This window comes from Schistocerca gregaria, chromosome 8, assembly GCF_023897955.1.
Source record: "Schistocerca gregaria isolate iqSchGreg1 chromosome 8, iqSchGreg1.2, whole genome shotgun sequence".
Classification (NCBI taxonomy): domain Eukaryota; kingdom Metazoa; phylum Arthropoda; class Insecta; order Orthoptera; family Acrididae; genus Schistocerca; species Schistocerca gregaria.
In genome coordinates this window covers 77766503-77784999 of record NC_064927.1, presented here as the reverse complement: position 1 = coordinate 77784999, position 18497 = coordinate 77766503, and the positions used below count along the sequence as shown (strand labels likewise).

The following is an 18497-nucleotide window of genomic DNA, read 5'->3' as shown; positions in this document are numbered from 1 at the left end:
ATTCTAGAAAAGGTACTGCTTGGGCTGCAGTATCCAGCAGAGGCATTATCAGCCCTTTTTCAAGCGAGAATTGATAACTAGTGGACGATACGTTGCAATTCTGGAACAGTTGGTCATCACGCAACAGACGTTGGAAGGTCTATCAAACACCGATTGGTTCATAAAAGATAGAACCCGACCACGTCTTATAAAACAGGCTTCTTGGTTTCTTGCTGAATGCTTCTGGGGTATAGCAAATGTGACGGGTTATCACAAATTTTACTTATGCAAGCATGGACTGGCCTCCATTTCGCGTGATCGTTCTCTTCGTTATAACTTCTCGTGATGCACACTGGAAGATACCGTCTACTAGAATCACGCTGGACGAGTTCGAATTGTCGATCTGTGAGGCAAATAAATCAATTTCCCTTGAGACACTTCAAGGCATGGTGCCAAATTTCGTTGTTCGTTTGCAATCACATCTCCATTGCGATACGGGGACGTTTTGAAAAGACTGTCATGTAAAGGAGAAGAGGACGAGCTCAGTTACGCATACTGGTAAGAGGTGTATAAGGTGGTGCCAATAAAGGTCGATACGACCAGACGTGAATGTATGCATACAACCACAGCCCGCGACGAGCACAGCACGAGTACGCCCGTTACGTTCTCCACGTCTGTTCAGAGCGCAGTGCGTGTTAGTGAGAGTGGAACAGGGCAAAGGGGAAGGTGGTACTCAGAGTGGAGCAGCGGGTGTTCGTTGTGGAAAGTTACGTGGCAACAAAGTAATGAAACGGTGACGTCACTTGTTTGCTGAGAAGTTTAATAGTGTCAGAGTGCCAGTAGAGAGGGCCAGCCAAGGATTAATCCGAAAATGGTGTCAGACAGTATCTAAATACATTCCGAAACGTGCCATCGGACCAGAAAATGTGACTGCAGAAAATGCTTCAGATTCGTACCAAATCATCCCAACGCCTGTCGCAAGAGACCGGCATATCACGTCGATCATGCGGACTAATACTCCACCTGGACTTGCACATGGTTCCATACCGAGTGTCTGTTGTTCATGCATTAAAACCAGCGCACGGTCCTCAGCGCCTCCAGTTTCGCAAGTGGCTGTTAACTTCACTGAGATAGCAAAGGATGGCTTGGACATGGATCTGTTCTTTATGGTCGGCCGGAGTGGCCGAGCGGCTCTAGGCGCTACAGTCTGGAACCGCGCGACCGCTACGGTTAGAATCCTGCCTCGGGCATGGATGTGTGTGATGTCCTTAGGTTAGTTAGATTTTAGTAGTTCTAAGTTCTAGGGGACTGATGACCACAGCAGTTGAGTCCCGTAGTGCTCAGAGCCATTTGAACCATTTTTGAAGACTTACAGTTACTTCCAAGAGGATGGAGCAACTGCTCATACAGCCGGCCGAACGGTGGAGCACATTTACACTACCTTCATGCCTGACAGAGTTGTTAGCAGAGGTCAGTCTGATCACAGCTCTAGCTGGCCACCCAGATCACCCAATCCGTCAGTGTGGGGACGCCTCAAGTGTAAGATGTATCGTAACAGCCCTCATAGTCATTAAGAATTGCAGCAGAGCATTTCGGATGGGACTGGAGCAATTCCAGCAGTCCAGCTTCAATCCCCCGTCAACAACTTGTTGAACAGGGCCAAGAGATGAATGGTGGTCAGTTTCAACATCTCCTGCAGTCAGGTTAGTACTGTATTTCCTTTCCTCTGCTGTGTTTCTTTGTAGGCTGGAATTCTGTTCTGCGGGCCACTGTGTAGCGGCGAGTACGTTACTTCACTGGTTTAAAGTTTTGATGCAGTCTTTAATCCCCTGAGCCTGGCAACTAATTTGGTGGTCAGCCAGAAAGCGAACGGAAACATACTGACCTTAGTTTCCAGTCTGTACGGCAACATTCCGGTCCAGCCCACAGAAAGAAAAGTGTATATTCCCCATTTCTTTGCGAGATCAGGGCTATGACTTCACTAAAAGTTTCAAGTTCCAATCAAGATTTAATTTAATTAAAGTTTCTCACAAACAATACTTAAAATTGCGTTATGTTCAATTGAAAACAAGTCTATCTAATCTAACGGCACCTTTAGCAGTTCAGAGGCGACCTCTACGGTAACTTCCTACCAGGTTGTTTTTCGCCCTGACTAACATCAATCAATTGAAAATTCGCAATAAACGTTCAAAAATTAATGCTCGCCATAAAAGTGGAAATAAATTCACCACTTGCCACGCGGAATTGAATTTCACACGGACCTCACACTAACAGTTATTTTACCGAATTCTAAACGATCCAGGACGGTGTACAGTCCTCGCGAGTTCACTATCCGTTTTCACTGCCAAATACGCGCTTGTCACAACTCAGTTCTGACGTCATCCGAGGCAGAGCGCGACAAGACGTTTAACTGGCGTGGACCTCACAGTGTCTGAGAGCGAAGTGAGCCTTCCTACTGCTTCAGGGGCTGTATTTCTAAGGTGCCGGTGCGGACTGCCGAGAAAACACCTGTTGTCTCTGTCTGTTTGCATACGGCGGCTGTCTACAAACGACCGCTATCTCGGGCACATAATCTTTAATAATATAGTTACCAATTACTTCAGAAACTTCTTAATTTTTGCTGGTATGCAGATAGGCAGTTTGAAAGCACGTAGAAAGTTTCAGCTCGCTAGAATGAAAACTTTGCTTAATAGAATTTATTTAGTCGAACTAACAGTAGATTGTTACCTCTGAACCATACCTTTGCTAAGACTTATATGAGTTGCTATTTATTTTATGTCCTACCAAGGACATAAAATAAATAGGGACATGTTTTGAGGCATCAAGGGATCACAAATTTAGCATTGGAGGGCAGTGTGGAGGGTAAAAATCGTAGAGGGAGACCGAGAGATGAGTACACTAAGCAGATTCAGAAGGATGTAGGTTGTAGTAGGTACTGGGAGATGAAGCAGCTTGCACAGGATAGAGTAGCATGGAGAGCTGCATCAAACCAGTCTCAGGACTGAAGACAACAACAACAACAATTTATTTTATAACTCTTAAACTTGGTGTAGCTCTATTATCTGATATATTTGATCATCTGGTTTAACCAAAATCCTCTATCATTAAAATTTCAAGTACTTAATCTACAACACTTAGGTACATTTTAGTTACAAAATTAGTTTTTATTTAATTACTCAAAAACTATAAGAGGTAGATTAACGTGGACTCTCTGTTATTATTTTTTAAGTGTACCCAAGCATAAAACTAATTTTCAAGTTTCTAAGTCCATTATATAGCGCCTCTGTTTTTTCCGAAAAACCTGGATTCTGACGTTGATTTTTGTTTTATGGTTTTGGAAACCAGAATCACTTGTTTATAAGTTCTAACTGCACCTTCTGACCAAATTCTGGCTTCCTAGCGTCATTATTTAGCGCCTCTGATTTTTCTCTTAAAATGGCATTTTCCCGTAAACTATTAAGTTTAGAACATCAAAACTAGGTATTTGGAACATTATTACACTAAACTATAATTGAACATAGTTTTAAACATAAATTTTGATTTTTAATTTCATACTAAACTGTGGTGCTATACTTGTGCGCTACATGCAGACGCGTTAAGGTGACGTGGCGCTACAAGCAGCGAACTGGGGTAAGTGACGGCGCACTCGCTCGCCTCCGTATCTCGCACATGATACCTCGCTTGGTTTGCTTCACCACTTTTATCTGCCCCACCATGTACAGCGTCCGGACCGTCTGCTAGCAGCTTTTGTAACTTTTTCTGTATAAAATTCTTATAGCTTTCTCAATAAACATTGTGGAGGCTCCGCCAGACACCACACTTGCCAGGTGGTAGCCTTTAAATCGGCCGCGGTCCGTTAGTATACGTCGGTCCCGCGTGTCGCCACTATCAGTGATTGCAGACCGACCGCCGCCACACGGCAGGTCTAGAGAGACTTCCTAGCACTCGCCCAGTTGTACAGCCGACTTTACTAGCGATGGTTCTCTGACAAATTACGCTCTCATTTGCCGAAACGATAGTTAGCATAGCCTTCAGCTACGTTATTTCCTACGACCTAGCAAGGCGCCATTATCAGTTTCTATTGATACTGTAAATCATGTACCATCAAGAGCGACGTTCGTCATTAATGGATTAAAGTTAAGTATTCCACCAGCTACGTCCGTTCTTCTCAATTCTAATTCCCTTGTCATGTTCCAGACCTCACGCCAGCCTGCGTGAGCTAAAACGCGTGCATTTCGGCCTCCTTTAGTAATGCGGTGTTGGCTCTCCTGCCAACCACAACAAACATACCGTTTGCGCATTCTTCTACCGCTCTTTGTTGTCATGTTATTTGCCTTTGCGAAAGAGGTCATCTGGTGGGGTTTTATCGTATTTCGCTAAAGTAGCGCACACAGCTACCTCGGCCAGAGTGCCTGCTTCAGCATTCGCCTTTATTCCGCTGTGCGCCCAGTGGCTGTCTCATTTAGGCACGAAGCGAAGACGTCAGGAGGCAACGGACGTTCTCACCGCCGACCTCTCGTCAGTCACGCACCAGAGCCGACCAAGAGTGCTCGCCCCTCTGCTAATTCTGTAACGCCGTATGCTAATTACAACATAATCGTGACCCTTCCTGCGATGATTATTTATTTCCCATCTCGTAAATGAGCATAATTTACTTAATTTCCTGTTAAATTACTCCCGGCGATAAACAGAATAATTTCGTCTTGAAACACAACCCAAAAATTACAGTAGCTAAAATTCCATGTCTGTTACAATGTCGTTTCTTCATCTACATCTACATCCATACTCCGCAAGCCACCTGACGGTGTGTGACGGAGGGTACCCTGAGTACCTCTATCGGTTCTCCCTTCGATTCCAGTCTCGTATTGTACGTGGAAAGAAGGGTTGTCGGTATGCTTCTGTGTGGGCTCTAATCTCTCTGATTTTATCCTCATGGTCTCTTCGCGAGATATACGTAGGAGGGAGGAATATACTGCTTGACTCTTCGGTGAAGGTATGTTCTCGAAACTTTTACAAAAGCCCGTACCGAGATACTGAGCGTCTCTCCTGCAGAGTCTTCCTCTGGAGTTTATCTGTCATCTCCGTAACGCTTTCGCGATTACTAAATGATCCTGTAAGGAAGCGCGCTGCTCTCCGTTGGATCTTCTCTATCTCTTCTATCAACCCTATCTGGTGCGGATCCCACACTGCAGAGCAGTATTCAAGCAGTGGGCGAACAAGCGTACTGTAACCTACTTCCTTTGTTGTCGGATTGCATTTCCTTAGGATTCTTCCAATGAATCTCAGTATGGCATCTGCTTTACCGACGATCAACTTTATATCATCATTCCATTTTAAATCACTCCTAATGCGTACTCCCAGATAATTTATGGAATTAACTGCTTCCAGTTGCTGACATGCTATTTTGTAGCTAAATGATAAGGGACCTGTCTTTCTATGTATTCGCATCACATTACACTTGTCTACATTGAGATTCAATTGCCATTCCGTGCACCATGCGTCAATTCGCTGCAGATCCTCCTGCATTTCAGTACAATTTTCCATTGTTGCACCTTTCGATACACCACAGCATCATCTGCAAAAAGCGGCAGTGAACTTCCGATGTCATCCACCAGGTCATTTATGTATATTGTGAATAGCAACGGTCCTATGACACTCCCCTGCGGCACACCTGAAATCACTCTTACTTCGGAAGACTTCTCTCCATTGAGAATGACATGCTGCGTTCTGTTATCTAGGAACTCCTCAATCCAATCACACAATTGATCTGATAGTCCGTATGCTCTTACTTTGTTCATTAAACGACTGTGGGGAACAGTGTCAAACGCCTTGCGGAAGTCAAGAAACACGGCATCTACCTGTGAACCCGTGTCTAAGGCCCTCTGAGTCTCGTGGACGAATAGCGCGAGCTGGGTTCCACACGACCGTCTTTTTCGGAACCCATGCTGATTCCTACAGAGTAGATTTCTAGTCTCCAGAAAAGACATTATACTTCGGCGAGAGAACAGTATTAAAATCCCCTCCTGCCAAGTTATAGTCATATCTGGCACGGAATAGGGGCGCACACTCCTCCGGCAGAACTGCTCACGCGCTCGTCGGATTCGAACGTTGCACGGGTGTTGACGATACGTATGCCTTTCCACGGTCATCGCCAAACCCCAGGCCGGAAGAACATAATCGACGTCATACACCAGAATAGCTTCCTGGACCAAAGAGAATTGTGCACGCGCCCGTAGATCGTAAGATTTGAAGGGAGCATAGGTGTTGACGACACGAATGACGTTCACAGTTATCGCCAAACACTGGTGCGAAGCGATGTAGTAGAGGTCACACACCGGAATCCCTTCCCATATCAAGATCGCCGTGCCACGTCCTACTATACGTGTCGAGTCGGCGCTCGGTAAGTGTTATAACCGCGCACGTCTGGGAGAGCAGCATTGCACTTTCCTGCGCCAGCAGGGCGTCCACGTGCGTGGCGTAGATCATGTCCAGGAAAAGTTGCAATTTCACAGGCGATGTTCTCACTCCGTGTGCTTGGTCCGTTGTCGCCTTCATGCTCGTGTCATATCATTGTAAACTACAATGGCTGTGGTCCACAATTCGTGCTCAGAGGGTTTTTGCCAACGGTTCTCTCTCTCCATTGTCTGCGTTCCGTAAGTGTGCCGCCATCAGGTGGGGGTAGCAACTCCGGTGCCCCTCCGACTTACTTTGCTCAGTCACATTGCTCACCTGTTCCAGAAACGACCTCTTCTGCACTTCCATGTGATAGCCAGGACACTATCACTGATTCCTCCATCGGCAGTACCGGCTCAATCGTTGTCGATGAAGAGGGACGGTCTGAAATGCAGAACATCCGATCACCACCTGAAGGAATCCTTTCGACGTCCTTTAAAGGTTCCATGTCAGATGTCTCTGCGGCTCGATCTTTCGTGTTCCGTAGGCTAGGGGAGGACACGTCGCGGGAAGCATGGCGGCATCTCTTGCGAGGCTTCAGAGAACGTTGTTTGCGCCCCCTGCCTTCCGTCTCTGCCGCCGTAGGCGACGCCTCATGTTCATAGGGCACTCGTTAATCCATTGCTACTGTCACCCTCTCGACCTCTATTTCATTGCTGCGTTCTACTTATGAGGCTGCGTAAGATTCCTCCCCCGTCCGTTGTGAAGGGGATGTAGGGACGTCCTTCCCGTCACCTCGCTCCTCCCGTAACTCTGTCCGCTCTCGCATCCACACGTCCGTATCATGCTCCGAATTCGGCAACACCTCCGGCGGACCTCAATCGAGTTGCATGGTAACTTCTCGTTGTGACGCTTCTCCACTTAGCAGCTGTGTGATGCACAGATGTAAGCACTCCGGGAGGCTATTTCATTCTCCACCACAGCCAGAACATATCTGCGACTGGCCACTGTAATGACGATATCTCGACATCCTCCAATATATATGAATGAATATGTTTGCTTCGCTTGTCTGTCTTAACAGTGTATAACACTCACTGAGGCTCATTTCACGGCAGCCGGAATTCAAGTGTTCTAAAAAAACGTTAATATTGTCATTTCCTTGTGGGCCAAGCAACAAAATATCGTCTAAGCGACTGGAAGAAACACACAGCCGCGAGCAAGACGTAAAAGTAACTTCGGATGTAGACCATGGAGGATTATAGTACCATTAATTTTCACAACATACATAAAAGTTCTAGTGGAAAACGGCAGAAATTCCATGAACGTTTTCGCAGATGATGTTGTATGCAGGAAAGTGCAGCGCTAGAATATTTTAGAAACGCAACAAAACGCGTATAAGATCGACAATTTAGTTCGGAGATTGGCAGTTGACCATCAGCCGCAACGAACGTAACGCCCTTAAACAGACAGAACGACCCACCATTGTACGACAACACAAGCGCTTAACAACCACTGGAGCAGTTACATTCGTTGAACTTCATAGAGCATGCATACGGGGTGGTACACCGGGTGGTCCATTGATCGTGACCGGGCCAAATATCACACGAAATAAGCGTCAAACGAAAAAAAACTACAAAGAACCAAACTTGTCTAGCTTCAAGGGGGAAACCAGATGGCGCTATGGTTGGCCCGCCAGATGGCGCTGCCGTAGGTCAAACGGAAATCAACTGCGTTTTTTAAATATGAACCCCCATTTTTTATTACATATTCGTGTAGTACGTAAGGAAATATGAATGTTTTAGTTGGACAACTTTTTTGGCTTTCTGATAGATGGTACCGTAATAGTCACAAACATATGGCTCATAATTTTAGACGAACAGTTGGTAACACGTAGGTTTTTTAAATTAAAATAAAGAACGTAGGTACGTTTGAACATTTTTTTTCGGTTGTTCCAATGTGATACATGTACCTTTGTGAACTTATCATTTCTGAGAACGCATGCTGTTACAGCGTGATTACCTGTAAATACCACATTAATGCAATAAATGCTCAAAATGATGTCCGTCAACCTCAATGCACTTGGCAATTCGTGTAAAGACATCTCTCTCAACAGCGAGTAGTTCGCCTTCCGTAATATTTGCATATGCATTGACAATGCGATGACGCATGTTGTCAGGTGTTGTCGGTGGATCACGATAGCAATTATCCTGCAACTTTCCCCACAGAAGGAAATCCAGGGACGTTAGATCAGGTGAAAGTGCGTGCCACGGTATGGTGCTTCGACAACCAATCCACCTGTCATGAAATGTGCTATTCAATACCTCTTCAACCGCACGCGAGCTATGTGCCGGACATCCATCATGTTGGAAGTACATCGCCATTCTGTCATGTAGTGAAACATCTTGTAGTAACATCGGTGGAACATTACGTAGGAAATCAGCATACATTGCACCATTTAGATTACCGAAGTACATCGCCATTCTGCCATGTAGTGGAAAATCTTGTGTAAGTAGGCTGTTTGCTATATATATTATGACTAGTGAGGTAAATACATTGTTTGTTCTCTATTAAAATCTTTCATTTGCTAACTATGCCTATCAGCAGTTAGTGCCTTCAGTAGTTTGAATCTTTTATTTAGCTGGCAGTAGTGGCGCTCGCTGTATTGCAGTAGCTTGAGTAACGAAGATTTTTGTGAGGTAAGTGATTTGTGAAACGTATAGGTTAATGCTAGTCAGGGCCATTCTTTCGTAGGGATTTTTGGAAGTCAGATTGCGTTGCGCTAAAGATATTGTGTGTCAGTTTGAGCACAGTCGTGTATAATTGTTCAAAGAGGACGTTTCACATAGACCAGTCTTGTACAATTGTTCTAAGGGGACGTTTCACTTGTAGTAACATCGGTAGAACATAACGTAGGAAATCAGCATACGTTGCACCATTTAGATTACCATCGATAAAATGGGGGCCAATTATCCTTCCTTTCATAATGCCACGCCATACATTAACTCGCCAAGGTCGTTGATGTTGCAGTTGTCGCAGCCATCGTGGATATTCCATTGACCAATAGTGCATATTATGCCGGTTTACGTTACCGCTGTTGCTGAATGACGCTTCGTCGCAAAATAGTACGCGTGCTAAAAATCTGTCATCGTCCCGTAATTTCTCTTGTGCCCAGTGTGGCAGAACTATAGACGACGTTCAAAGTCGTCGCCATGCAATTCCTGGTGCAATCGATGTTGATGTAGTATTCTCAACACCGACGTTTTTGAGGTTCCCGATTCTCGCGCAATTTGTCTGCTACTGATGTGCGGATTAGCCGCGACAGCAGCTAAAACACCTACTTGGGCATCATCATTTGTTTCAGGTCGTGGTTGACGTTTCACATTTGGCTGAACACTTCCTGTTTCCTTAAATAAAGTAACTATCCGGCGAACGGTCCGGACACTTGGATGATGTCGTCCTGGATACCGAGCAGCATACATACCACACGCCCGTTGGGCATTTTGATCTCAATATCCATACATCAACACGATATTGACTTTTTCCGCAATTGGTAAACGGTCTATTTTAACACGGGTAATATATCACGAAGCAAATACCGTCCGAACTGACGGAATGTTACGTGATACCACGTACTTATACGTTTGTGACTGTTACAACGCCATCTATCACAAAGCGAAAAAAGTGGTTCCATTAACATTTCTTTACGTACTACACGAATATGTAATAAAAATGGGGGTTCCTATTTTTAAAAAACGCCGTTGATGTCCGTTTGACCTATGACAGAGCCATCTAGAGGGCCAACCATAGCGCCATCCGGTTTCCTCCTTCTAGCTAGACAAGTTTGGTTCTTTGTAGTTTTTTCGTTTGACGCTTATTTCGTGAGATATTTAGCGCGGTTACTATCAATGGACCACCCTGTATAGTGGAAGGACAACGTGAAACAAATCGGGGGCAAAGCAGGCGCCAGAAGAATCCTCAGGAAGTGCAGATCAATCGAGAAAGAGACAGCTGACAAAACCCTCGTTGGGTCAATACTTGAATGCTACCGTACAGGGTTGATAGAGGAAACCCAGATCCAAAGGAGAGCAGCGCATTTCGTCACAGGTTAATTTAGTAAGGCGCTCGGTGAGGCTCAGTCAAGTGTAGTGGCAGACACTGCGAGAGAGCAGTTTTTGCACCGCAGCGAGCGTTACTGTTAACATTGCGAGAGCGTACGCGCCCAACAGAGTGAAGCAATACGTCGCTCTCTCCTACGTACATCACGCGCAAAGACGTGGACGGAAAATGGTAGAGATCCGAGCTTAAGCCGTCGCTGCAGGGGACCCGTCGCTACCCACGAAGCACGCCAGGCGTGTTCCACGCGGCTCCTCTTCCTGATTTGCTACTTCAGCCCTCTCCGACAGCAGGTCCCGTCTGTATCCAGCGCCCAAACCATACAGTTTCTGTACGAAAGCGGCAGTGCGTAAAATACCGGGAGATCAAAAAGTCAGTATAAATTAAAACTGAATAAATCTCGGAATAATGTAGATAGAGAGGTAGAAATTGACACACATGCTTGGAATGACATGGGGTTATTTATTTATTTATTTATTTATTTATTTATTTGTGCATTTATTTTACCTGGCAAGATTAGGGCCTTCAGGCCCTCTCTTACACCTAACCAGGCATACTCAGATTGAACGAGTTACAGTTTCTACAGAACATTAAGGACACATAACGTATTAGGCAGTATTGATGTTAAAGAAAAAAAATAGAGATTATAACAGTAGTACAATGATAACTATAACAATAAAAAAATAATTATAACAATCAAGAATAATAATGATGATAATAATAATAATAATAGTAATGACTATGTACATGAAAGTAAACATACTTTTCTTTTGTGAATGTCAGTCCTATAGTTAGTTGGGAATTTTCTCGTTATGTTCTTGCAGCTTGTGAGTTATTCTCATCGAGCAGATACATAAGACGATAGAATGGGGTAAAAGAGATATATAAGAGGTAGATAGCTTAGAGGAAGAGAAATAGAATGGTAAAATTCGAAGCTGTGATGGAGAGGAGAAAGAACCAAAAAAATTCAAAAGTTCAAAAAATGTCAGACAGATGGCGCTTCATCTGATCAGAATACCAATAATTAGCATAACGAAGTACGACAAAGCAAACCATCATTCCTCAACAATAGCTGTAGTCGGGGGATAATGTTGTGAACAGCACTGTAAAGCAAGTCCGGAGTTATGGTGAGGCATTGGCTTCGGATGTCGTCTTTCAGTATCCCTAGAGATGTCGGTCGATCACGATACACTTGCGACTTCAGGCAACCCCAAAGCCAATAATCGCACGGACAGAGGTCTGGGGACCTGGGAGGCCAAGCATGACGAAAGTGGCGGCTGAGCACACGATCATCACCAAACGACGTGCGCAAGAGATCTTTCACGCGTCTAGCAATATGGGGTGGAGCGCCATCTTGCATAAACATCGTACGTTCCAGCAGGTGTTTATCAGCCAGGCTGGGGATGATGCGATTCTGTAACATATCGGCGTACCTCTCACCCGTCACGGTAGCAGTTACAAAACCAGAATCACGCATTTCCTCGAAGATAAAAGGCCCGATAAAGGTAGATGGAGTTCCCATGACAGTTCTAGGATTTTGGCAGCCCAAATTCTGCAGTTGTGGGCGTTGACAGAACCTCGGAGCGTGAAATGAGCTTCGCCGGTCCACAACACGTTACTCAACCAATCGTTATCTTTCTGCATCTTTTGAAACGCCCACACCGCAAATGCCCTCCGCTTCACTAAATCGCCAGGTAACAGTTCACGGTGGTGATGGATATTGTACGAATAGCATCGGAGGGTACGGCTAAGTGCCAATCAAACAGTAGTGTCTGGAATGCCGGTGCGACGTGCGACTGCACGAGCGCTGACTTTCCCGTGCACAGACGAACCCGCTACAGTCTCCATTTCTTCCTGAACTGTCTCAGCAGGATTACGCCTTATGCTCGGTCGACCACTACGGGGTCTATCGTCTAAACAACCAGTGGCTTCGAACTTCAAAATCATTCTCCCCGTTCGAATCCCCTTCCTATGGCGATAGAATCGTAACGCTGAACTAGCACATTCCCCGTTACGATATTAAAGATTCAGGAAAAGCGCCTTTTCAGGTATCGTCAACATGGAGTGACTGCTGGCGCATCTGATTCTCTCTCTCATTACAGCTCCTTTTATACACGATTGCCATGCGCAGTCACTGACGTTCTGCTATCGAGCGCCATTTGTCGGACATTTTGTGAACTTTGTTTTTTTTTTGTTCTAATAAAACCCCATGTCATTCCAAGCATGTGTGTCAATTTTTACCTCTCTATCTACATTATTCTGCGGGTTATTAAGTTTTCAAATTTATACTGACTTTTTGATCACCAGATATGAATTCTGTTAGTGATTGTCGAAGAAGAGCCGAGAAAATTGCGCAGAAGATTCTGGATTCATCGATGACCTGATCGCCCGCATCTCGTGGTCGTGCGGTAGCGTTCTCGCTTCCCACGCCCGGGTTCCCGGGTTCGATTCCCGGCAGGGTCCGGGGTTTTCTCTGTCTCGTGATGGCTGGGTGTTGTGTGATGTCCTTAGGTTAGTTAGGTTTAAGTAGTTCTAAGTTCTAGGGCACTGATGACCTAAGATGTTAAGTCGCATAGTGCTCAGAGCCATTTGAACCATTTGATGACCTGATCAGCCAGCTGCTGATAGAGCAACACTACATTATGCTGCACAGCCACCTCTTATAGACACAGTAGAAGTTATTCCTTAGCTCAGTTGCATCTCCACCTCACTTTCGGTTTTGAACTCAACATAGTTATAGTGCCTAATGCCACTTTGCACATTCATAAAATTCTCGATGTGCAGTGACTACCGTCACTCAGAATAACGTACCTCGTCACACAGATTTTAACATTGGGATTCGTAATTTCATTTGAATGGGAGACGATATTTTTTCGAAGCTGCTCACTGAGAAAGATTTTTACCACAAAGATACAAAAACGAGGCAGTACGTAAAATTTTGCACAAATTTCTGTAATGGCAAAAAGTTACAGCGTTTACAATCTGACATACACTGACCAGCTAGAACATTATGACCACCAACATATTATCAACAAAAGTCCGTCAGGGAGACAGCAGAGCCGCCTGGCGAGGAATGACTGCTAGTCGGACACACGCGCGGTGTGTGTGGCATCAGTGAATCGCGCTGTCCGTGTGGGCGATCTACCTGAGTTCGACCGAGGGCAGGTTGTGATGGCCCGGAGACTCAGCACGACCATTTCGAAAACTCCACGACTTGCTGGGCGTTCGAGAGGTGCTGTGACGGGTGTCTTCAACATGTGGCGAAACAAAATGGAACTCATGGAGTTAGCTGCCCACTCCTCATTACAGGTCGGACTTTGTAGGCTGGGCAGTTTGTTAAAACAGAACAGGCAGCGAACTGTGTGCGAAACTAATATCAGACTTCAATGCTCGGCAGAGTAAAAGTTTGTCTGAACACACAGTGCACCGAACACCGGTTTCTTTTTTTGGTGTGACGTCATAAGCGCGTGACTGAGTGTGAGATCGCTCTCTAAGTTTTCATATATTTTTAGGTTTCAGATACATATTTTAACCGTTTTTGTGATAATATTTACTATATAAGTGACTTATTAGTGGTTTCTTCATTCAGCTCTGCCTTTCTTGTGTTGTGATCTGATATTTGTGAGTGTTTCGTATCGAGCAACTTAAATCTCTTACCTGTGTTTACATTCCGCGCTGACCAGTTGCAGCTGTAGCGGCGCATCGAAAGCTAAGTCCTAATTAATTGTTTGTGTACAGTGGTTTATTTAGTAAGTTTAGTAGTCTTCAACCGGTGTTCTTGGTGTTTTCTGATGAAATAACTGTAGAAGAAATTTTTGGGAATTGTTTTCAGCTTCGTTACTGTGTCATTAGACGTTTGTTTTTCTTTCTGTGTTAGTCTTTTTTATATTCTCATTTCCTGTTGATTAATACTGTTAATAATAGTAGTTACTTCCCTTGTAGAGTAAGTTTGTGATTATTGTAGTCAGTTTTTTAACATCTTCTTATTGTACTAGGGGAACTTAGATAAAGCAGTTTTCTTGTTTCAATAACTGTAAAATTTTGCCATGAGTGAGAAGTGTGGGCTTTGCCGTAGGTTCGTGAGTAGTTGATTGCGATGTGAGTCTTGTTCGAAGTATTTTCACTGGGGGGTGTGCAGTGGAGAAGCCAGTGGGCATTCTGGTGAGATCCTCTCCTGGAACTGCAGGTTATGTAGCAAGAGTAAGCTGATAGAGGAGCAGGAGAGTAATATCTGTGCCCTTCAGGTGCAGTTGAAAAACGCACAGGAGGAGCTAGATAGAATAAGAAGGGGGTTGGGGAATGGGAGCTAGATGTTGGTAAGAGATCTGCTAGGAGAAGGAGATTTTGAGGTAGTTTTACTATTGGTGTTTGTAATAGATGTGACCAACTGTCTGTCTAGTGGAGAGGAATCTCTAGTAGCTGTAGATGTAGGAAGTATGCAGCAGACCTCAGCAGTTACGGTGGCTAGGACAGTTGCAAAGTCTAAGAGAAAGAAGAAGGTTCTGCTGTTAGGTAGTTCTCATGGTAAGGGTGTAGGCCAGCAGTTGCAGGAAGTGTTGGGGTGTGAGTACCAGCATTCTGAAGCCTAACGCAGGATTGGCTCAGGTGACTGTTAACATAGGGGGGTTATGTAGGGATTTTACTAAAGAGGATCAGGTAGTGATTGTGGGTGGGTCTGGTAATAGTATTGATAGGGATGGGGAGAATAACATAGATGGTGACCTGGAAAAGATAGCCACTCAGACTGGCAACACGAATGTGCATTTCGTGGAACTGTTTCAGCGCCACGATCGGCCTCATCTTAATACAGCCGTCAGGCGTAGTAACATGAGACTTGGGGGTGCGCTGATGACAGAAAGCGTGAGTCACATTTCTGTGGTGTCGGTGCAGTTTATCAGCAGGACGGGTTTCACTAGACATGGCCTGCACCTCAACAGGTATGGAGAGGGGAGGTTGGCAAAGCTTATAGGTGAGAGCATGGGTGGGGGTGAGGGGATCACTCATGGGAAAATCCATGTGTTAGATCTGCGCCTTTTTTAGATTGCAGTCAGGTGATAGGTATTCTTGCTTACGGGAAGTCTCTCTAACAAAGACGTCATCAGCTCCTCGATCACGTGCGTTTTCACGTCCCCCGAGAGAACTGCTTTACCGACAATCATTCTTTCCGCAGACTAGGGAAGGGGTGGGGAAGAGGAGCGACAGCGGTACACAAAGCACCCTCCGCTACACACCGTCGAGGTGGCTCGCTGCCGAATCCAGTCGCGGCCGTAGATACCACGGCGGCCGCGCACGCGAGGTTACGGGCGAGGCGAGGTGAGGTGAGGTGAGGTGAGGTGCCGGCGCGCCGTGGTAAGCAGAGCCGGGCGGCGGCCAAGGGCGAGGTCGGGGAAAGGGCAGACTCAGGCGTCAGCCTCGGCCGGCTTTTTGGTGAGAGCCGCGAGTGGGGGCGAAGACAGCGGCGCGGCCGGCGCTCTGCGGCAGGCAGTTGGCCGCTGACCGACCGACCAGCTGCACGCGGGAGCCATCCACGGTGAGTGCCGCGGCCGACCGTCCCAGCAGGCTACTTCGCCTTCCGTTCGCTCTTTTCGTTGGCTTGCGGTCTAGTCATTTTTGTTGGTACTACACAACGGCCTGTCTTAGCGTTTTCAATCGACCACGGCTTCTTAACAACAAAAGTAACTGTGAAACACGGACCAAAAAAGCTTCTAGTGTGTAGGTCACGCCTGAGAACGGCAGCTGATAAATACGAGACAGCAATCACGATGCTGTGTAATTCTTGAGTTTGTCCCGCATATTGCTATCTGCAAGATGGATTATTCCACTCTGGCGATAAAAATTACAGTCACTTTACTACGATACATTTAGTTTGTTCGGCATTTCAGTCTTGATACGTTGTTTTGATTATTTCATCTGAACGTTGCCGTCTTGTTTACAATGTGATTGCAATGTGGTAAGATTTTTGTTCTATTATAGTAATGTTGTGGTTGGCAGGAGAGCCAACACCGTGTTACTAGAGGAGGCCGAAATGCATGCGTTTTAGCTCACGCACGCTGGCGTCAGGTCTGGAACAGGACAAGGAAATTAGAATTTAGAAAAACGGACATAGCTGGTGGAATACTTAACTTTAATCCATTAATGACGAACGTCGGTTTTGACGGTACATAGTTAACAATATCAATAGTAACTGATAATGGCGCCTAGCTAGGTCGTAGCAAATAACGTAGCTGAAGGCTATGCTAACTATCGTCTCGGCAAATGAGAGCGTAGAAGTCAGTGAACCATCGCTACCAAAGTCGGCTGTACAACTGGGGCGAGTGCTAGGAAGTCTCTCCAGACCTGCCGTGTGGCGGCACTCGGTCTGCAATCACTGATAGTGGCGACACGCGGGTCCGACGTATACTAAAGGACCGCGGCCGATTTAAAGGCTACCACCTAGCAAGCGTGGTGTCTGGCGGTGAAACCACAATTAATATGTGAACAGTGACCGAATTGCTCATTTGCTCATTTGCACATTTGCAACCCGCCTCTCACAATCATGTAAAATAGTGCTTTCAATCAAGCAGTATTTTTTGGAGGCAACATATTCTTTGCCTGTTACTTTTGCGTAACGTTTATATATGCATACATAGTATATGAGAACTCGTAAATTTGTTCAAATTGAAACTTTTTTTTTTGCGCAACTTTCTCTTCTACAATGACCTGTGAAATCTTCCCTTATGATTTCTACCTCTTGCTTAGTAACAAATGAAATCTTCCCTTTGAAATTTATTCTCTTTCTCCGTCTTCGGATAAAAATTTAATTGCTGCTTATTAAAAGTGATTTTCTGATTATTTCCACGAAACGTTGAATGTGTCGTCGTCGTGGCCCTCAGTTGTTACCTGTAATAACCCAAAACTGCTCCTTACCTTTTTTATTGTTACTGGATCGCCATCTGACTGCTACATCGAACTGCGATAAGAATATACTTACTCTGGTTTACTATATTAACTGCTGGTGGGCTGTCATAATAAGTGGCTGTATTTATTACTGACGTTATTCTTTAATAGTAAAGCTCACGTTATTCTTTAATTAATTTGAGTGAAGTAACGCAATTCATAGTTACACTTTTTCTTGACAATAATAAAATTTTTGCAAAGTTTTACGTTGATGGTTTTTGGGATGGCTTATAATCAGTAATGCAACATTGCTGGCGAAAATTAATTATATTCTGAAAACGTTTCTTCAGATATTTACTGCTGGTAATGAAATGATTTTACAAACGTTCAAATGGGACTTACTTTTTACAATAATCTTACAACTAGCATTGCGCAAACATACCTTCCGTAGTCTTGAGTTTCGCAAAGAAAATAATTCAATAACATTAGTTCCTCTTATGATAATGGCTGATGTCTCTGTGCATCCGTTTATAATCTCGTGTAAATCATAGCTGGTGGCTGGCAGGCACACCGCTCCTCTCAACCTCTCGCTTCAGATCTGCTACCAACTCGCTTCACATCTCGCTTACTACTGACTTCCTACGAACGCTAAAGTGCGGTCTCTCCTGCCAACAATGCTTTCTGGTGCAGACAATCCCTGCTACCATTACAAAATGTATCAATGCGCGGTCTTTCCCTCTCTTTTCTTAAAATGTATCCATACGCGGTCTCTCCCGCGCTTTTTAAAATTATATCAATGTGCGGTCTCTCTTGCCAACAACACTTTTGTGCAGACATTCCCTGCTGCCACAATTATTTCCAACATGACAAATATTAATTATTCCTACTTAATCCTATTATATAAACATCTGTCATAAATTGTGGTTTGACAATAGAAATATACGCGTCTTACAGAGTTTGTGGAGCGATAGGATTTAATGGCGTTTCCTCCCTGTTCCACAAAATTGTTAAATTTATGCAGAAGCATAGCTTAATGTTGTGGTTAGTTTGTAGTTTATTGCGTATAACTTGCACTCTTCTGAAAAAGAGAAATTTGTTCGAGTATAGATTTAAGTGTCAGGAAGCCATTTCTGAAA

The 18497-nt window shown here is 44.8% G+C and overlaps 1 protein-coding gene across 2 annotated transcripts in view; it reads left to right on the top strand.

Moving 5' to 3' along the window:
• Positions 1-18497, top strand: part of LOC126284060 (D-xylose transporter) — a 368523-nt gene that overhangs the window by 44908 nt on the left and 305118 nt on the right. The window contains exon 1 of one of the 2 annotated variants that reach the window (XM_049982654.1): positions 15904-16015. The exons of the other annotated variant lie outside the window; for it this stretch is intronic. The gene's annotated coding sequence lies outside the window, so the exon portion shown is untranslated. Of the gene's footprint in view, positions 1-15903; positions 16016-18497 lie in introns of those variants that run through there. 2 annotated transcript variants of the gene reach the window in all.